Genomic DNA, 15,433 nt, shown 5'->3' on the forward strand with positions numbered 1-15,433 from the left:
ATGGCGTGTACAGGTACAGCTTCCCATGCAGCTTCAACACGATACCACAGTTCATCAAGAGTAGTGACTGGCGTATTGTGACGAGCCAGTTGCACGGACACCATTGACCAGACATTTTCAATCGGTGAGAGATCTGGAGAATGTGCTAGCCAGGACGGCAGTCGACCATTTTCTGTATCCACAAACACCAGTACAGGACCTGCAACATGCGGTCGTGCATTATCCTGCTAAAATGTAGGGTTTCGAACGGATCAAATGAAGGGTAGAGCCACGGCTCGTAACACATCTGAAATGTAACGTCCACTGTTCAAAGTGCCGTCAATTCGAACAAGAGGTGACCTAGACGTGTAACCAATGGCACCCCGTACCATCACGCCGGGTGATACGCCAGTATGGCGATGACGAATACACGCTTCCAAAAAAATGGCTCTGAGGTCTATGGGACATAACTTCTGAGGTCATCAGTCCCCTAGGACTTAGAACTACTTAAACCTAACCAACCTAAGGACATCACACACATCCATGCCCGAGGAAGGATTCGAGCCTGCGACCGTAGCGGTCGCGCGGTTCCAGACTGCAGCGCCTAGAACCGCTCGGCCACCACGGCCGGCTACACGCTTCCGATGTGCGTTCACCGCGATGTCGCCAAACACGGATGCGAGCATCATGATGCTGTGAACAGAACCTGGATTCATCCGAAAAATGACGTTTTGCCTTTGGTGGACCCAGGTTCGTCGTTGAGTACACCATCGCAGGCGCTCCTGTCTGTGATGCAGTGTCAAGTGTAACCGCAGCCACGGTCTCCGAGCTTATAGTCCATGCTGCTGCAAACGTCGTCGAACTGTTCGTGCAGATGGTTATTGTCTTGCAAACGTCCCCATCTGTTGACTTAGGGATCGAGACGTGGCTGCACGATCCGTTACAGCCATGCGGATAAGATGCCTGTTATCTCGACTGCTAGTGATACGAGGCCGTTTGGATCCAACACGGCGTTCCTTATTACCCTCCTGAACTCACCGATTCCATATTCTGCTAACAGTCCTTGGATCTCGACCAACGCGAACGGCAATGTCGCGATACGATGAACTGCAATCGCGATAGGCTACAATCCGACCTTTATCAATGTCGGAAACGTGATGGTACGCATTTCTCCTCCTTAGACGAGGCATCCCAACAACGTTTCACCGGCAACGCCGGTCAACTACAGTTTGTGTAGGGAGAAATCGGTTGGAAACTTTCCTCATGTCTGCACGTTGTAGGTGTGAATGCTCTGCAAAGCTGATCATTTGCATATCACAGCATCTTCTTCTTGTCGGTTAAATTTCGCGTCTATAGCAAGTCATCTTCGTGGTGTAGCAATTTTAATGACCAGTAGTGTAGCTACACTACGAGTGTTCGGCAGATTACAGCACGTTCGTGCCAGCTTGGTATCACACGCACGTTTATGTGTGTGTGTGTGTGTGTGTTGTTCCAGTGAGCCGCACCTCCGCAGCCGGCCAGCTGCCAGCAGTAGCTGCGAGCTGCGCCGCTCGCCCGCGCATCGATTCCGCCAGCTCTGCTCGGTGGGCTGGGACGCTGGAAGTCCATGAATGATGCAGCGGCACGAAGCGCCCGCCAGAAGGGCCTCCAGCGCTCCGGCGCTGCAGCCACCAGAGGCTCGGCCCGGCCCGCGACTAATTGACGGAGAGGGGCGCAGTGCCGGCGGCCGCCGCCAGGCGCGCTGCAGTCGCCGGCCCGCGGCGGCCACTGGACCGGCCGGCTGGGGACTGTGCTGTGAAAGGCGTGCCAACTTGCGCCGCAAGTTTTGAGCAGCGGCCAGGCGCAACTTGGCCGCTAATTACGCAGTTCCCTGCACAAGGAGGGGAAAGAGAGGGTCGAAGTTCTCAGGCGGGAGGAAAAAAAAAATACAACCACCGGTTTTTGATTACATCAACTTAGACCGAACGGAAGGGATAATTAATTTTTCGCTAGAGAAAGTATCTAAAATTGTTAGTGCAATATATGGTGCTGTTCATGTTGTTCAAAAAATCTAAGGACATCGCATCTGAAGATGCAAACTGCATACAAGCAGCAGCTCTGAGTATGCGACGACGCACGTAATGACAGCCATATGCGTCATGGAAGCAAATCCCACGAGACTAAAGATCTTATGCGGCCGATTTATATTGAAGGTCAGATCCTCTTTGGCTGAGAGATTTGCGGCGTAAACTTGTGTCTGGCACATGTAGCCGATAAGGTATGGCACAAAGTGCAAGTTCCTGCGACTTATGCCTCCAACACCGGTGCTAGAATTCCAAGAAATGCTCCGTTGTGGCACGTGTGCCTATATCAGTTCGCTCATGGAAACATGGCACAAATCCCTGATACATTTTCTTCTTCACAGGAAAATTCATTGGGCGACAGCAATCAGCTGTGTGGACTCAGCAGCACTTTGTGTATATGGCGCGAAAGAAGTAATTTCGCGAAAGGCATTTCGGATAAAGGAAAGGCGTTTCGGTTAAAGAATTGAACAGTGAAATTCACAAGCTGACGTCACAGTTCCTCCATGAATTTAACAGATTTTCATCCTCGAAGACATCCGGACCGGGCAGAGAAGAGATGAAAGATCGGTGTTGTATGCCTACTATTTGCTGCTCTTCCTGAAGAACTTAAACAACCCAAAAATGGTTTATCAACTTTTGAGGTAACACAGACAATATTTACAGGGTTATTCTAAATGATGGACACATTTTCAAAAATTCGTATGTATTGAAGTACAAATCCGAAATGAACAAGCTTTATACCATTGAAAAGAGGAAATTGCAAAGTTTTTGGTGGGCAGCGGCGGGCGGGCGGTGATGGTTTCAGAAGCGGCCGGTAGAGTTCTTGCGGCAATAGGGCCGTCATTCCGTTTCGCTGTCAGTTGTGAGTGAGACGGGACTGTGGAGCACAAGGTTTTTCTGCATATTTTAGTTAGCGAAAAGTGAGTCGCAAACTGGGTGCAGAGGGCATTTCGTACCAAATTCCGTATTCTACCACCAACTCTGAAAAGCATTAGCCGTTCGTTTAAGCAATTTAGACAGGCTGGGAGCGTGTGCAAACGAAAAAGCACAGGCCGACCGCGTGTGTCAGAGAATGATGTCCGACGGATTCGAGGAGGTTTTGTACGCAGTCGCAGTTCAAATGGCTCAAATGGCTCTAAGCTCTATGGGACTTAACATCTGAGGTCATCAGCCCACTAGACTTAGAACTACTTAAACGTAACTAACCTAAGGAGGCAGGATTCGAACCTACGACCGTAGCAGCAGCGCTTTCCCCTACTGAAGCTCCTAGAACCGCTCGGCCACAGCGGCCTGCCGCAGTTCCAAAATGTTTACCAATAAAGCCTGTGGCGTCACCGCCAGACACCACACTTGCTAATCCCATCCTCGTCGCCAAAAAAAATGTGGTGTCACCGCCAGACACCACACTTGCTAGGTGGTAGCCTTTAAATCGGCCGCGGTCCATTAGTATACGCCGGACCCGCGTGTCGCCACTGTCAGTAATTGCAGACCGAGCGCCACCACACGGCAGGTCTAGAGAGACGTCCTGGCACTCGCCCCAGTTGAACAGCCGACGTTCATAGCAAAGGTTCACTGACAACTACGCTCTCATTTGCCGAGACGATAGTTAGCATAGCCTTCAGCTACATTTGCTACGTCCTAGCAAGTGTGGTGTCTGGCGGTGACACCACAAAGCCAGTCGAGAACTTGGAATTCTCCAACCAACTATATGGAAAGTTCTGAAACGGCGCCGGACAGGGTGGCCGAGCGGTTCTAGGTGCTAAAGTCTGAAACCGCGCGACCGCTACGGTCGCAGGTTCGAATCCTGCCTCGGACTTGGATGTGTGTGATCTTCTTAGGTTAGTTAGGTTTAAGTAGTTCTACGTTATAGGTGTCTGATGACCTTAGAAGTTAAGTCCCATAATGCTCAGAGCCATTTGAAACATTTTTCTGAAACGGCCTTTGCTGTACATGCCCTACCGATTACAACTTGTGTAGGCTCTCAACCCCAATGACAAAGAGAAGCGCCTCGCATTTTGTGGTTATGTGCTAGCAATGATGAAGGATGACGCTTTCTACAGCGTGTAAGTCTTAGCGATGAAGCGACGGTCCACCTTTGTGAAAACGTCAACAGACACAGTGATTGCATATGGGTTTCGTAAAATCCACATTCACCATTGAAACACGAAAGAGACTCACCGAAGATCAATGTGTTCTGTGCCGCATCAAATAGAAACGTTTATGAAGAGCTGTAACAGGAATCACGTTTCTGGACATGCTGCAAGAATGGCTGTTCCAAGTTATGGAAGATTCCCAAGACTTCATTTTCCACCGGGTTGGAATTCCACCTCATTGGCTCCACGAATACGAGGGTTTTCCTCAGCACTGGATCGGTCGCAGGAGACTTGAGCACCTGACTCTGCACTTTTGTCCACTCCCCTGTGACTACTTCTTATGGGGTCATGTGAAGGAAGTTGTTCACGTCGCGCTTCTACCAACCACTCTGAACGATCTGCGGAACCGGATCACTGCTGCCGTGCACTCAGTAACAGCTTTCGCGTGTGTGGGAAGAGAGTGGCTACCGCGTCGATGTTTGCCGTGCAGCCAACGGTGGCTACATTGAACACTTATAACAGCTATCACATTTCTAATTACGAAATAATTATTAAAAAGTAATTACAAATTATTAAATTTATTAAATTGATATCAAACATTATGAAAAAAATTTGAAACTTCCTCTTTTCTTTGAAATAACGATTGTACTTGAATATATACGAAGTTTTGAAAATGGAGCCATCATTTAAAATAACCCTGTATTTTACATGATTTTATCACAGACATTTATTTGCACAATAATGAGGAACGTAAATGTGTTGTTTACAGTTGTGCATGAAAAGGAAAATGGTTCAAATGGCTCTGAGCACTATGCGACTTACCTTCTGAGGTCATCAGTCGCCTAGAACTTAGAACTAATTAAACCTAACTAACCTAAGGACATCCCACACATCCATGCCCGAGGCAGGATTCGAACCTGCGAGCGTAGCGGTCGCTCTGCTCCAGACTGTAGCGCCTAGAACCGCACGGCCACTCCGGCCGACTGAAAAGGAAAGATTTTCGATGAACTCGTTAATTATCACTAAACTATTCTAGACACTGAAAAAACGCATATTGTAACTCCACTTGTTCTTCCATGGTGACAAAATATGCTGCAAACACATTTCTGACTTGCTTAGCGTCTTCGGCTATAATTCTACCGATTTCTTATAGCTATGGAATTGGTGCGTAGACTCTCCATCTCCTAGATTCTAGGTTCCCATTTTCTTGGTCTTCTGAATCGAAATTGCCTGTTGGTGAATAAATTAGGCGAGCTTCTCGATTTTATCTCAGAAAGGTGTGACGATAAGTGGAGCACAAGGTCGCAATATAGCTGCATGGGGAAAAAGATGGAAAGGTTTTCGTACAACATGAAAAACAGAAAACAATATTCGAAAGGCATTTTCGGTGACTCGTCGTGCTCTACTGGGTCTGCAAGTAAATATTTTTTCGTTGTTGCCTTTGTTATGATTACCTAGGTAAGGTTTAGTGACGTGTTCTTGGAGCGCAAAGACATCGTCAGCAACAATTACATATTGGGTGGGTAATGCTCTTCCAGACGGAGGTTCTGGTCTTGCTAGAATCCGCACAGGATACCATGGGCGATGCGCAGTGACCAGTTTTCTTCCAAAGCACTGAGCCAGTTCATTCGTTTGTTTGGAAGGGGAGGTCGACCCTGTCTGCCATCTTCTGACCAGTCGGTGATGACATAATCGAGGCCTACGACCTGCAGGCTTTCTCAGATGATTTTACAGAAACTATTTGATAAAAAAATTCATTTTTACTTTACTTGTGGCTTTATATTTCAGGTTAATTACAGCGTGCCCGTGATTTCGTTAACCTTAATAGTTATTGTGATATTTACATGGAAGTAAGGGACTGTGCGAACTTTGAAAAAGTTTGCAATGAAAACCAGGGGTCGCTATGAGTTTGCCTTTGGTTCATATTATATAACATGAGACTGTGTATGAAATTTAACTAACGTATGGAATATTTCTTTAGACTTGGGTGGAGGTCTCTATCTGGCACCAATGTGCAGAAAATTGATCTGACGTAACACTCATTTGCGATCGCGCCGCGTCAGAAATAAAGCCTGAATGAAAAATCCACAACATTCCTCATATTTCATAAATATTTCGAGACATCGAAATGAGAGTTTGGCAAATGATAGCTTTCAAAAATGACAGTATTTTTCTGTATAGTTAATATGCAAAACTTCATTATCTACTGTGTAACTCCTCTAACAACAGACTTTTTCGATGAAATAATGTAATTTTAAGGACTATTGATAGCTGGTGAAATGAGTAATGCTATGAGTTTTTGAACAACATAAGTGAGGAGATTGCTCGTTTATTTTGTACCGAGCGGTAATAGGCGCTTCAGTCCGGAACCACGCTGCTGCTACGGTCGCAGTTTGCATCCTTCCTCGGGTATGGATGTGTTTGATGTCCTTAGGTTAGTCAGGTTGAAGTAGTCTAGGAGACTGGTGACCTCAGATGTTAAGTCCCACAGTGCTTAGAGCCATTTGAACCATTTGATGTGCTTTTTCAAAACAAAATGACCTTACTACATCACTTAATAAACTTAATAAACCACGTTTTCAGAATTCTCTCGCAGTTGCGTCTGCACACCACGTTAGTGAGGGGGGACTGTGTAAACTGCGCTGTGTTTTGGCACTGGAAGCAAATTTTAACACGGCAACAAGAGAAATAGTAGGTTTTCCTTAAGATTTGGCATTTGGAACGCATCTCTGAAGGTTACAAATTGTTAACAGGCCAGGCGAAAACAAATAGCTGCATTTTCGGCGGATTTCTTTTTGGATTCCAAAGCAGAGATGACAGACCTTTTGCCGGCCGGAGTGGTCGAGCGGTTCTAGGCGCTACAGTCCGGAAGCGCGCGACCGCTACGGTCGCAGGTTCGAATCCTGCCTCGGGCACGGATGTATGTGATGTCCTTAGGTTAGTTAGGTTTAAGTAGTTCTAAGTTCTAGGGGACTGATGACCCCAGAAGTTAAGTCCCATAGTGCTCAGAGCCATTTGAGCCATGACAGACCTTTTTGATTGATGACCCCACAAGTGTGAGTGTGGAGGAGCCCTATTTAATATTTACAAAATATATGAGTGTACGCTTCAGTTTAAAATGCCACTTCCCCTGCAGCACTCGGCATTTCCCCTACATCACCTGCCCACAGCCCGACCACTACTGTTCTTCCTACGCGTGGCCTCTCCCGTCTGAACATCTACCGGCCACAGTATTCTGTGTGGTCCCTATGTGCAGCTCACCTGCTTAAAGTGCATTGTTAAAGGTTGTACGGTTAAATACTCCGCCATATGATATACGTCATTGTATTACCACTTCTGATAAAGGAAACTGGTAATTGGCATCCACTAGTGTTATTAACAAAATACTGGAAGTGTCTTGATAGTCGTAATATATGCTACCAGGGTGAGCAGTATTAACAATTTTCATGTGTTTTCCACACAACCATGCTCCACAAGTAGGATAGTTACAGGAGCACGAAAATAACTATGCTGATAATAGAGGATCGCTAACTCTCGAATTCACACACGTAACACTTTTTCAGCTCCATCCCACAGGTTCCAAGACATCGAGCCTTGGCGATGCCTGCCGGCTGAGAGATTTCGCAAGCTCCAAACAACTTCACGAAATTAACATTTATACCGTGTGAATGCAAGACCTCGCTGCGATGTGAATTTAAAAAATTTTCTCAGCCTTCCATCAGCGTCAGATGGTTTAAATCTCATGAGTTTTCACCGAGTTCTCCTCGGCCTTTGTCAAGAGATAAATGACTGCCCAGTCGCCAAGGCCTCGCCGTTATGAAGTCGCGCCGCTGGCTGTGACGTCACTGGTGCTCTCTTCCCCGCCAAGTACGGTAACGTTTTCGTCCCGCGTCGCTCGCGTCCGCTTCAACCACGTGACTTCCGGGTTCCAGGCTAAGCTGTGCTGCAAACCGCCGTCCTTACTGACGGTCTTTTCAGATATTTTTATTTCTATAGCTTCTTTTATAAGGCTTCCCTTCGCCCTCATAATGACAGATGTTTTGTCGAACAGAATTCGGTGTCGATTTTCTAAAGCGTGTTCTGCCACAGCTGATTTTTCAGGACAGTATAGCCGTAAACACCTCTCCTATTCCGTCTAGCTTTGTTCCGTAGTGCGTACTGTTTGCCCGATGTAGCAGCAAGCACAGTAACTTGCTGTATCTTATAATCCAGGTGTTCGGAGCCCTCTATCGTCGTTCACAGACCTTATCACCAGTCACATCTTTGCTGGGTGCCTGAACACTGATGAAATGTCGTGTCCCTTCAGGAGGCGGTTTAACTTTCCCAACACTGTGCCACAGAAAGGTAAAAGTGCAAGTTTTTAGCTCTCTTTGTCGGTTGTATTTCTTTTGCTCGTCTCACCAGAAAGGTCCTGTGATACCTAGCACTGATTTCAGCTATTTTTGTTGAGGACTTTTCGGAGGTGGCTTAGTTCCCGTGGCAGATTCTCAGCGATTGAGTCGAATTCAGTACTGTGGACAACGTGTTAAGAATGCCACGTTTTTGCGTTGGATGATGGTGGCTGAGAGCGTGCACATACCGATCCGTGTGGGTTAGTTTCCTGTAGACACTGTGACTGCGATGTCCATTGGTTTTCTGGCGAATGAGGTCGTCAAGGCAGTGCACTGCGCCAGCTACCTCTGCTTCTACCGTAACACTTCGTAAACTCAACGTCGTATTTCCTGTTTGGGGGCAAGTATTTAGACAAGCTGGACGGCTTGACGATGGTAAGTCCGTCAGCACCGTCCGTACCCAGACTCTTTATGAAGAAATTTGAAGATTCGCTTTAGGGCAACGGCCTTGCCACAGTGGATACACCGGTTTCCGTGAGATCACCGAAGTTAAGCGCTGTCGGGCGTGGCCGGCACTTGGATGGGTGACCACCCAGGCTGCCATGCGCTGTTGCCATTTTTCGGGGTGCACTCAGCCTCGTGATGCCAGTTGAGGAACTACTCGACTTAATAGTAGCGGCTCCGGTCAAAGAAAACCATCATAACGACCGGGAGAGCGGTGTGCTGACCATACGCCCCTCCTATCCGCATCCGCACCTGAGGATGACACGGCGGTCGGATGGTCCCGATGCGCCACTTGTGGCCTGCAGACGGAGTGTGTGAAGATTCGCTTTGGACACGGTACCAGTTAAGTTAAGTTGTTTTTATCCTACGTCGACTATAACTTTATCATCTTGCCCCACGGACGTGAAAAACCGACAGAAATCGTACAATATATGAACAGTATTGACGACTATAATAGATTTACAATTTTATCGCTCAATAGCTGTTACATCTGACTGAGCTTAGGTAATGTGCTGGCTCCTGGCATAAACTTTAAAACCTTGTGGACGCTAAGGAAAAACTGACAACGAGTGAAATCGAAAATAAATTCTTACTTTATTACTAGTGTAATTCATGAAATTAACTAGTAGAATTCATGAGGGACACGCAACCTTCAAAATTTTTGCATTGTTCCTCCTGGCTTGAAGTAAAGAAAATTAATATCTTTATCTGTATTGTATCACATGGGCACCTGTGTTTTTGTTTTGTTTCTTGAGTCGTCAACACCTCTACACTACATACTGAATTATTTATTTTCCACAAGTTCCTTTGTTCGTCGATTCAGCGGAGAACTCTTCATTCCTTATCTTATTAGCCCATTTAATTTTCTGCACTATTCTGTAGCACCTTATCTCAAAATCTGGAATCTCATCATTTTAGGTTTTCACACGGTCCATGATTAATTTCATACATTGCACTCATTCATACAATGGTGTGCTCCAAAGTACGTTATCATAAATTTCTTCCACAAATTAAAGCCTATGTTTGATACCAACAGGATTCTCTTCGCGAGAAATACCCCCTCTGCCTGTGCTTGTTCGATTTATATGTCCTCCTTGCTTCGTCTGTCAATTGTTACTTTGCTTCCAAAATAGAATTTCTTAACTTCTTTTACTTGGTAATCACCATGGAATCTGGTTTCGCAGGACAGAGCGGATCAGGTTGTGGAAAGGGGCCAAGATCAGTTATTGTTAGTTGCACAACAACACAGAACTTTATTCCTCGAAAACACAATGCACAGTTTTATCTTTAAAACAACAAGGATCAATTCACGACTGAGGGCCAAAGTAACTTCTCAATAATAAGTTTTAAATAATTCCTTTTAAATCACAAGGATTTAGAGACACGGCTGAAGGTCTTACTTAAGTAATATTAAAATATCCTTAAATAATTCATTTTATGACAAAAAATTTAGGCAAATGGCTGAAGGCCTTACTTAAGTAAAATTAAAATATCTCTTGGCTAAAGGACCGAATAATATTTCAGGTGAACAAAGGAAATTCTTTAAAAGGCAAACATTTACCAATTTCGGCTAAAATCCATATTAAGGAAAATTTTAATTAATTCCTCGGCTGAAAGTCCAATAACATTTTAACATAATAAAAGGCAACCTTTAAAGACAATCATTTACAAAATACAACAGAAAATCATTAAAAGAAAACTTGAAATCTCTTAATGGCTGAAGGCCTAAACAGTTGTTCAAAATAATTAAAGACAAACCTTAAGATATGCATTTACACACTATGGCTAAAGGCCATTTTAATAATTCAAGATAATTAAAGAGAAACCTTACAGACAGGAATTTACACATTACGGCTGAAAGCCACAAATTTTAAAACAATTGTGGCTGTAGGCCTAAATACAGAGCAAACAAGAATTTTAAATAATACATGGTTGAAGGCCTAATCTTAAAATACTTCACGTATAGTTTGCCTGAAGGCCATATACTGAACATAGAACAGAGAAAATTAATACATGGCTGAAGACCTGGCGCAGTACTTGTGACAAAAGAAAATCACAATCACAAACAACAGAACAGTAGTACTCAAAAGTGTTCCAAGGGTCGGCATTGAGAGGAATCTCTAACAAAAGTTTAGGTGAGACAGGCAGCCAAGTGTAACACTAAATAATTGGGTGGCAGCACGGCCTAGGGACAGCTGAAGAACCAACCAACAACCCAATCAATTCCCTTCCACCTGGCCCATGGGATGACAACCAAAAATATCAGCGGGGACGAGGATCACAGCAGGACTATGTCATAATAGTTGGCATCTAAACATGGTCAAGGCACAATAACCACTCAAAGAAAATGGGAGAACTACATCAAGTTGTTGAACTACACGCCGTGCCAAACAGCATCAACAAGGCGAGGAAAACACACTGCCAGAAAGCTAATCTAACGACCAGTTAACAGGAACATTAATGCCCACAAGGCAGAAGATACCACTGGTGCACCTCACTAATAAATTATAATCATTTCAAAAGTTAAACACCATACAGAACGATGGCTGCAAAATTTTGCCGACTCCAGCACACCATCACGTCGCTGCTTGCGGGAACAGCCCAGGAAGCTCAAATGGTTCAAATGGCTCTAAGCACTATGGGGCTTAACATCTGAGGTGATCAGTCCCCAGCCCAGGAAGCAACAACCTGTAATTGTCAAAGACATGCCACAGCAGTTGAGGTTCCGTAACAGGTTCACTGATTATTCAACTCCAGTATGCAGGTTTGGTGGGCAACGAAATATACAGCTCTCACAGCTAGTGCCACACAACTCCGACTGCACATGCACGCCACCAGCGGCCGAGGAATAACCTCATGCCTCGGAGACTTCCACAGTTCAATGCAAACACTTGCACCAAGAACTCTGACAATATATATATTGTAAAGGCTTTGGAGCACAGGTTGTACTGGGAAATACGAGGGCTGTCCAGAAAGTAAGTTACGATTGATAGCGAAATGAAAATCGCAGTGAAAATCAGAAATGTTTCGTTTGTAACAGTTAGCTACACCTTTCAGCTACTTCTCTACGTAGTCGCCGTTCTGACTCAGACATTCGTCGTAGCGTTGTACCAACTTTCCAATACCCTCATCATAGAAGTCAGCCGCCAGTGCTTTCCGCCAATTCTCTACGCTGGCCTAAAGCTCGTTGTCTGTGCCAAAATGTTGTCTTCATAGCCAGCGGTTCGTTTGAGCAGAGATGAAACTCAGTGGGAGACAATTACGGGCTGTATTGTGGGTAACCAAACATTTCCAATTGAAACGATGCAGGAACATCTTCATTGTCCCTGCAGAATGAGGCTGAGAATTGTCTTGAAGAAGAAACCGCACGACAGTTATGTAATGTTGGTTGCATAGCTTCAGTGGAAAATTCTCACCAGGCCCTCGTACTTGGCGGGAGACACTATTTTCTATAACATCTTTACGCGCTCACTAAGAGCTCAGGAATGAAAAGAGCGACATAATTCTACCTAGAGTCATACTAGAGACACTGCCCAACACTTCTTTACAAAGCTTTATCGGATTTTCATAGTTGTTTCTATTTCGCGACCGATCGTAGCTTACTTTCTGGACAGCCCTCGTAATTGGTAAGAAATAATCTTATAATTCGACACATTGTGTCGTATCCAAGTTAATCAGCATTGAACTTAACCAATCAGGCCATTGCACTTCCAAATTGAAGTGGCCTGCCAGAGACAGCGTCGCCAAACTTATTCTCCATTTGGTTTCTTAAAACTGAACAAGAGAGCGATAAAAAAACTTGATATGGGACCGTAGTAACAATCGAATCCAAACCAAAGCCTGAGCAGGCTCGTGTGGTATTATGTATACTATGGGAACAACCGATACTAACTGTATCTGGAGGGCTGCTTGAATTTTCTCGCAAAACGGCCTGACTGTCCAACTTTAATATTAGTTTACATGGAAAGGGCGCAACATATTGAATTTTTTTCCTAATAACGATTTATGAACACAAACTACCCTGCAACTTCCTTACAGGCTTTTCAAACTGTTTCTGACTACGCGGTGTCTGAAGTCGAATACATAGCATGAGTTGTAAATAGGCAGCTTTAAATAATGTACGAAAGTTGTGGGATGAAATAGATGTCAAGAAAGCTGTAGGGTACATTCAGGAGAGTTGGACCACTTTTTTTCTTCAGTAGAAAATTTGTACGTTTTTCAACTTTTTTTGGCTCTTGCAGCGTGCTGGTATGGAGTGTCAAATAAACTTAAGTATAGTATATTACTGAGGCACTGCCACTTAAAAAACAAAAGATATGATGAAATGAGAATATAAATGAGTCGTGCATCTCACCTGTAGGTGTCTGGGTGAGATGGACAAGCGTACTTGGACAGATGGGCCATATAAAAATAGCTATACATGAAAAAAGTCTATTAAAATTTCATATTTTTATTTGGAATATGATGTAATGAATACAGAATTATACTATTCAATATTTTAGTCCAAAACAATTTTGTCAGACTATTAGGAATCTTGGTAGAATGTTGGCTTTCCTCAAGAGTTTTTCGTGTCTTTCAAGCATTAGCCTGACTTCCTCTCACCACAGCACTGATTCCGTTGAAAAACACTCATTTGATCGTCGTGAACAGGAAACACACTAAATTCAGCCGTTATTTTTATTACTTTCGTAATGTATTTCATCACATTCAACACATTCATCTTCATCCCATTCATCTAATTTATTTTCGTAATCTTTTTATCTGATAAAAAATTGAGCAATTTTTAGTGTTTTTCTTTTTCAGCTGCTTCAGTTTGTTTTCCTCTTTACTAGTATTGCTCTGTCTGTACCTTCCTTCCGTTTACCTTTTTGACGTGTCTCTCTTTTCTTAAGGCTTCAATTGTTTTGAGCAGAGTTTAGACATTTGTATATTGTTGCTGCGCTCCTCTTAAAGTTTATCATTTTATAAAGAGAAGGAGTAGGTTACACTTCTTCAAATGTTGGTCTGTGTTGGTTTAAGAGTAATGAGTTCTGAGGCGATGAGGTCGGAAATTATAAGTTTAGTGGCATTAGACAGCGAAGTGATGCCATTGAAGGAATTTGGCTTGTACAGATAACTCTGCTCTTTTGATGTGCTTGGCATCGGTTGGTCTTTTGATGTACTTTGAAGAGGTTTGTCGGCTTGTGTGTGGACTGTGCTCTTCCATTTGTTGACACAGGTGTATCCTCCGACAAATAAAAGTTATCTGAAACTGAGGCCTCTTCACTGTGATTGTTTCAAATGCCTTGAAGATAGATTTAATGGTACTCCACCTTTGTCACATCAAACCAAGTGCTCAATCTCTCCCAAATAACTATGGTCCAAATTGTCTGGAAAAGATGAACACTCCGACTGCTGACTATGTAGCGAACTCGAAGGCCATTTTTTGTTAGCTTTGTGCCTACACATTTGTCAACCTCAAAGTAAAAAACGAGTTGCGTTAGTATTGTGCAAACTGAACCTTAATACTAAAAGTACGTAACTAGATGATTAAACATTTCGGTTTACCAGAACAGATAATGTGATTTTTCCCCAGAACTAACAATACAATGACAGCAACACTTATCCACAACGTATGTTCACAGAAGAGCTTCCTCGAAGTTAGCGTGGGCAGCTGTGTAGCAGCGCATTTGTGAAAGACACCGGTTCCTCTCTCTCTCAGTGCTCCAACTCTCCCGGAATGACCCTAATGTTTCCAATTCTGACTAGCGACAGGCTGTCTGAGGACGAAATTTTCTTAGTATAATTTTTTATTGGCCTAACATATTTTTTTCAGAGTCGATTTTTAAAACTGAGACACATATGTGCCATAAACGTTAAAATATACGAGTTACTGCCGGAATTGGAGACCTGTTACTTTCGAATAGTATCTCCGAGGTCACTGATGTCAACTAAGATACTACTCTGAACATAAATTCGCTTCGTAACATGATTCGTTTCCGTGCGGTTCTAGGAGCTACAGTCTGGAACCCAGCGACCGCTACGGTCGCAGGTTCGAATCCTGCCTCCGGCATGTATGTGTGTGATGTCCTTAGGTTAGTTAGGTTTAATTAGTTCTAAGTTCTAGGCGACTGATGACCTCAGAAGTTAAGTCGCATAGTGCTCAGAGCCATTTGAACCATTTAAACCATAATTCGTTTATAGTAAACATTCCGAAGGCACGTGCTTGTTCGCATTTGTTTAACTTGTCATTTAGTTTGTTTTTCACACGAAGTAAAACGTCAGTGCTTGAAAATAACAAACACACGTATGTATACGGATAGAAAAGGTTCGAAAAGTAATTCAAATCAGGAAAAAAATCTTCTATTGGTAAAAGAGATCCAGTTAACCTATAAAATTTCGTCAAAATGAAACTATTTCGACACTGGCCAAAAAAGGTCAGCTGTACGGTGCTGTCACTGACGATAAAAGGTTTGTTCAATTT

At 43.9% G+C, this 15,433-nt stretch overlaps 1 pseudogene; it reads left to right on the top strand.

The window, feature by feature from the left end:
- Positions 1-8,964: 8,964 nt before the first annotated feature.
- Positions 8,965-9,082, top strand: LOC124558994 (annotated as a pseudogene).
- Positions 9,083-15,433: the final 6,351 nt, after the last annotated feature.

This window comes from Schistocerca americana, chromosome 1 (assembly GCF_021461395.2).
Source record: "Schistocerca americana isolate TAMUIC-IGC-003095 chromosome 1, iqSchAmer2.1, whole genome shotgun sequence".
NCBI classification, from domain to species: domain Eukaryota; kingdom Metazoa; phylum Arthropoda; class Insecta; order Orthoptera; family Acrididae; genus Schistocerca; species Schistocerca americana.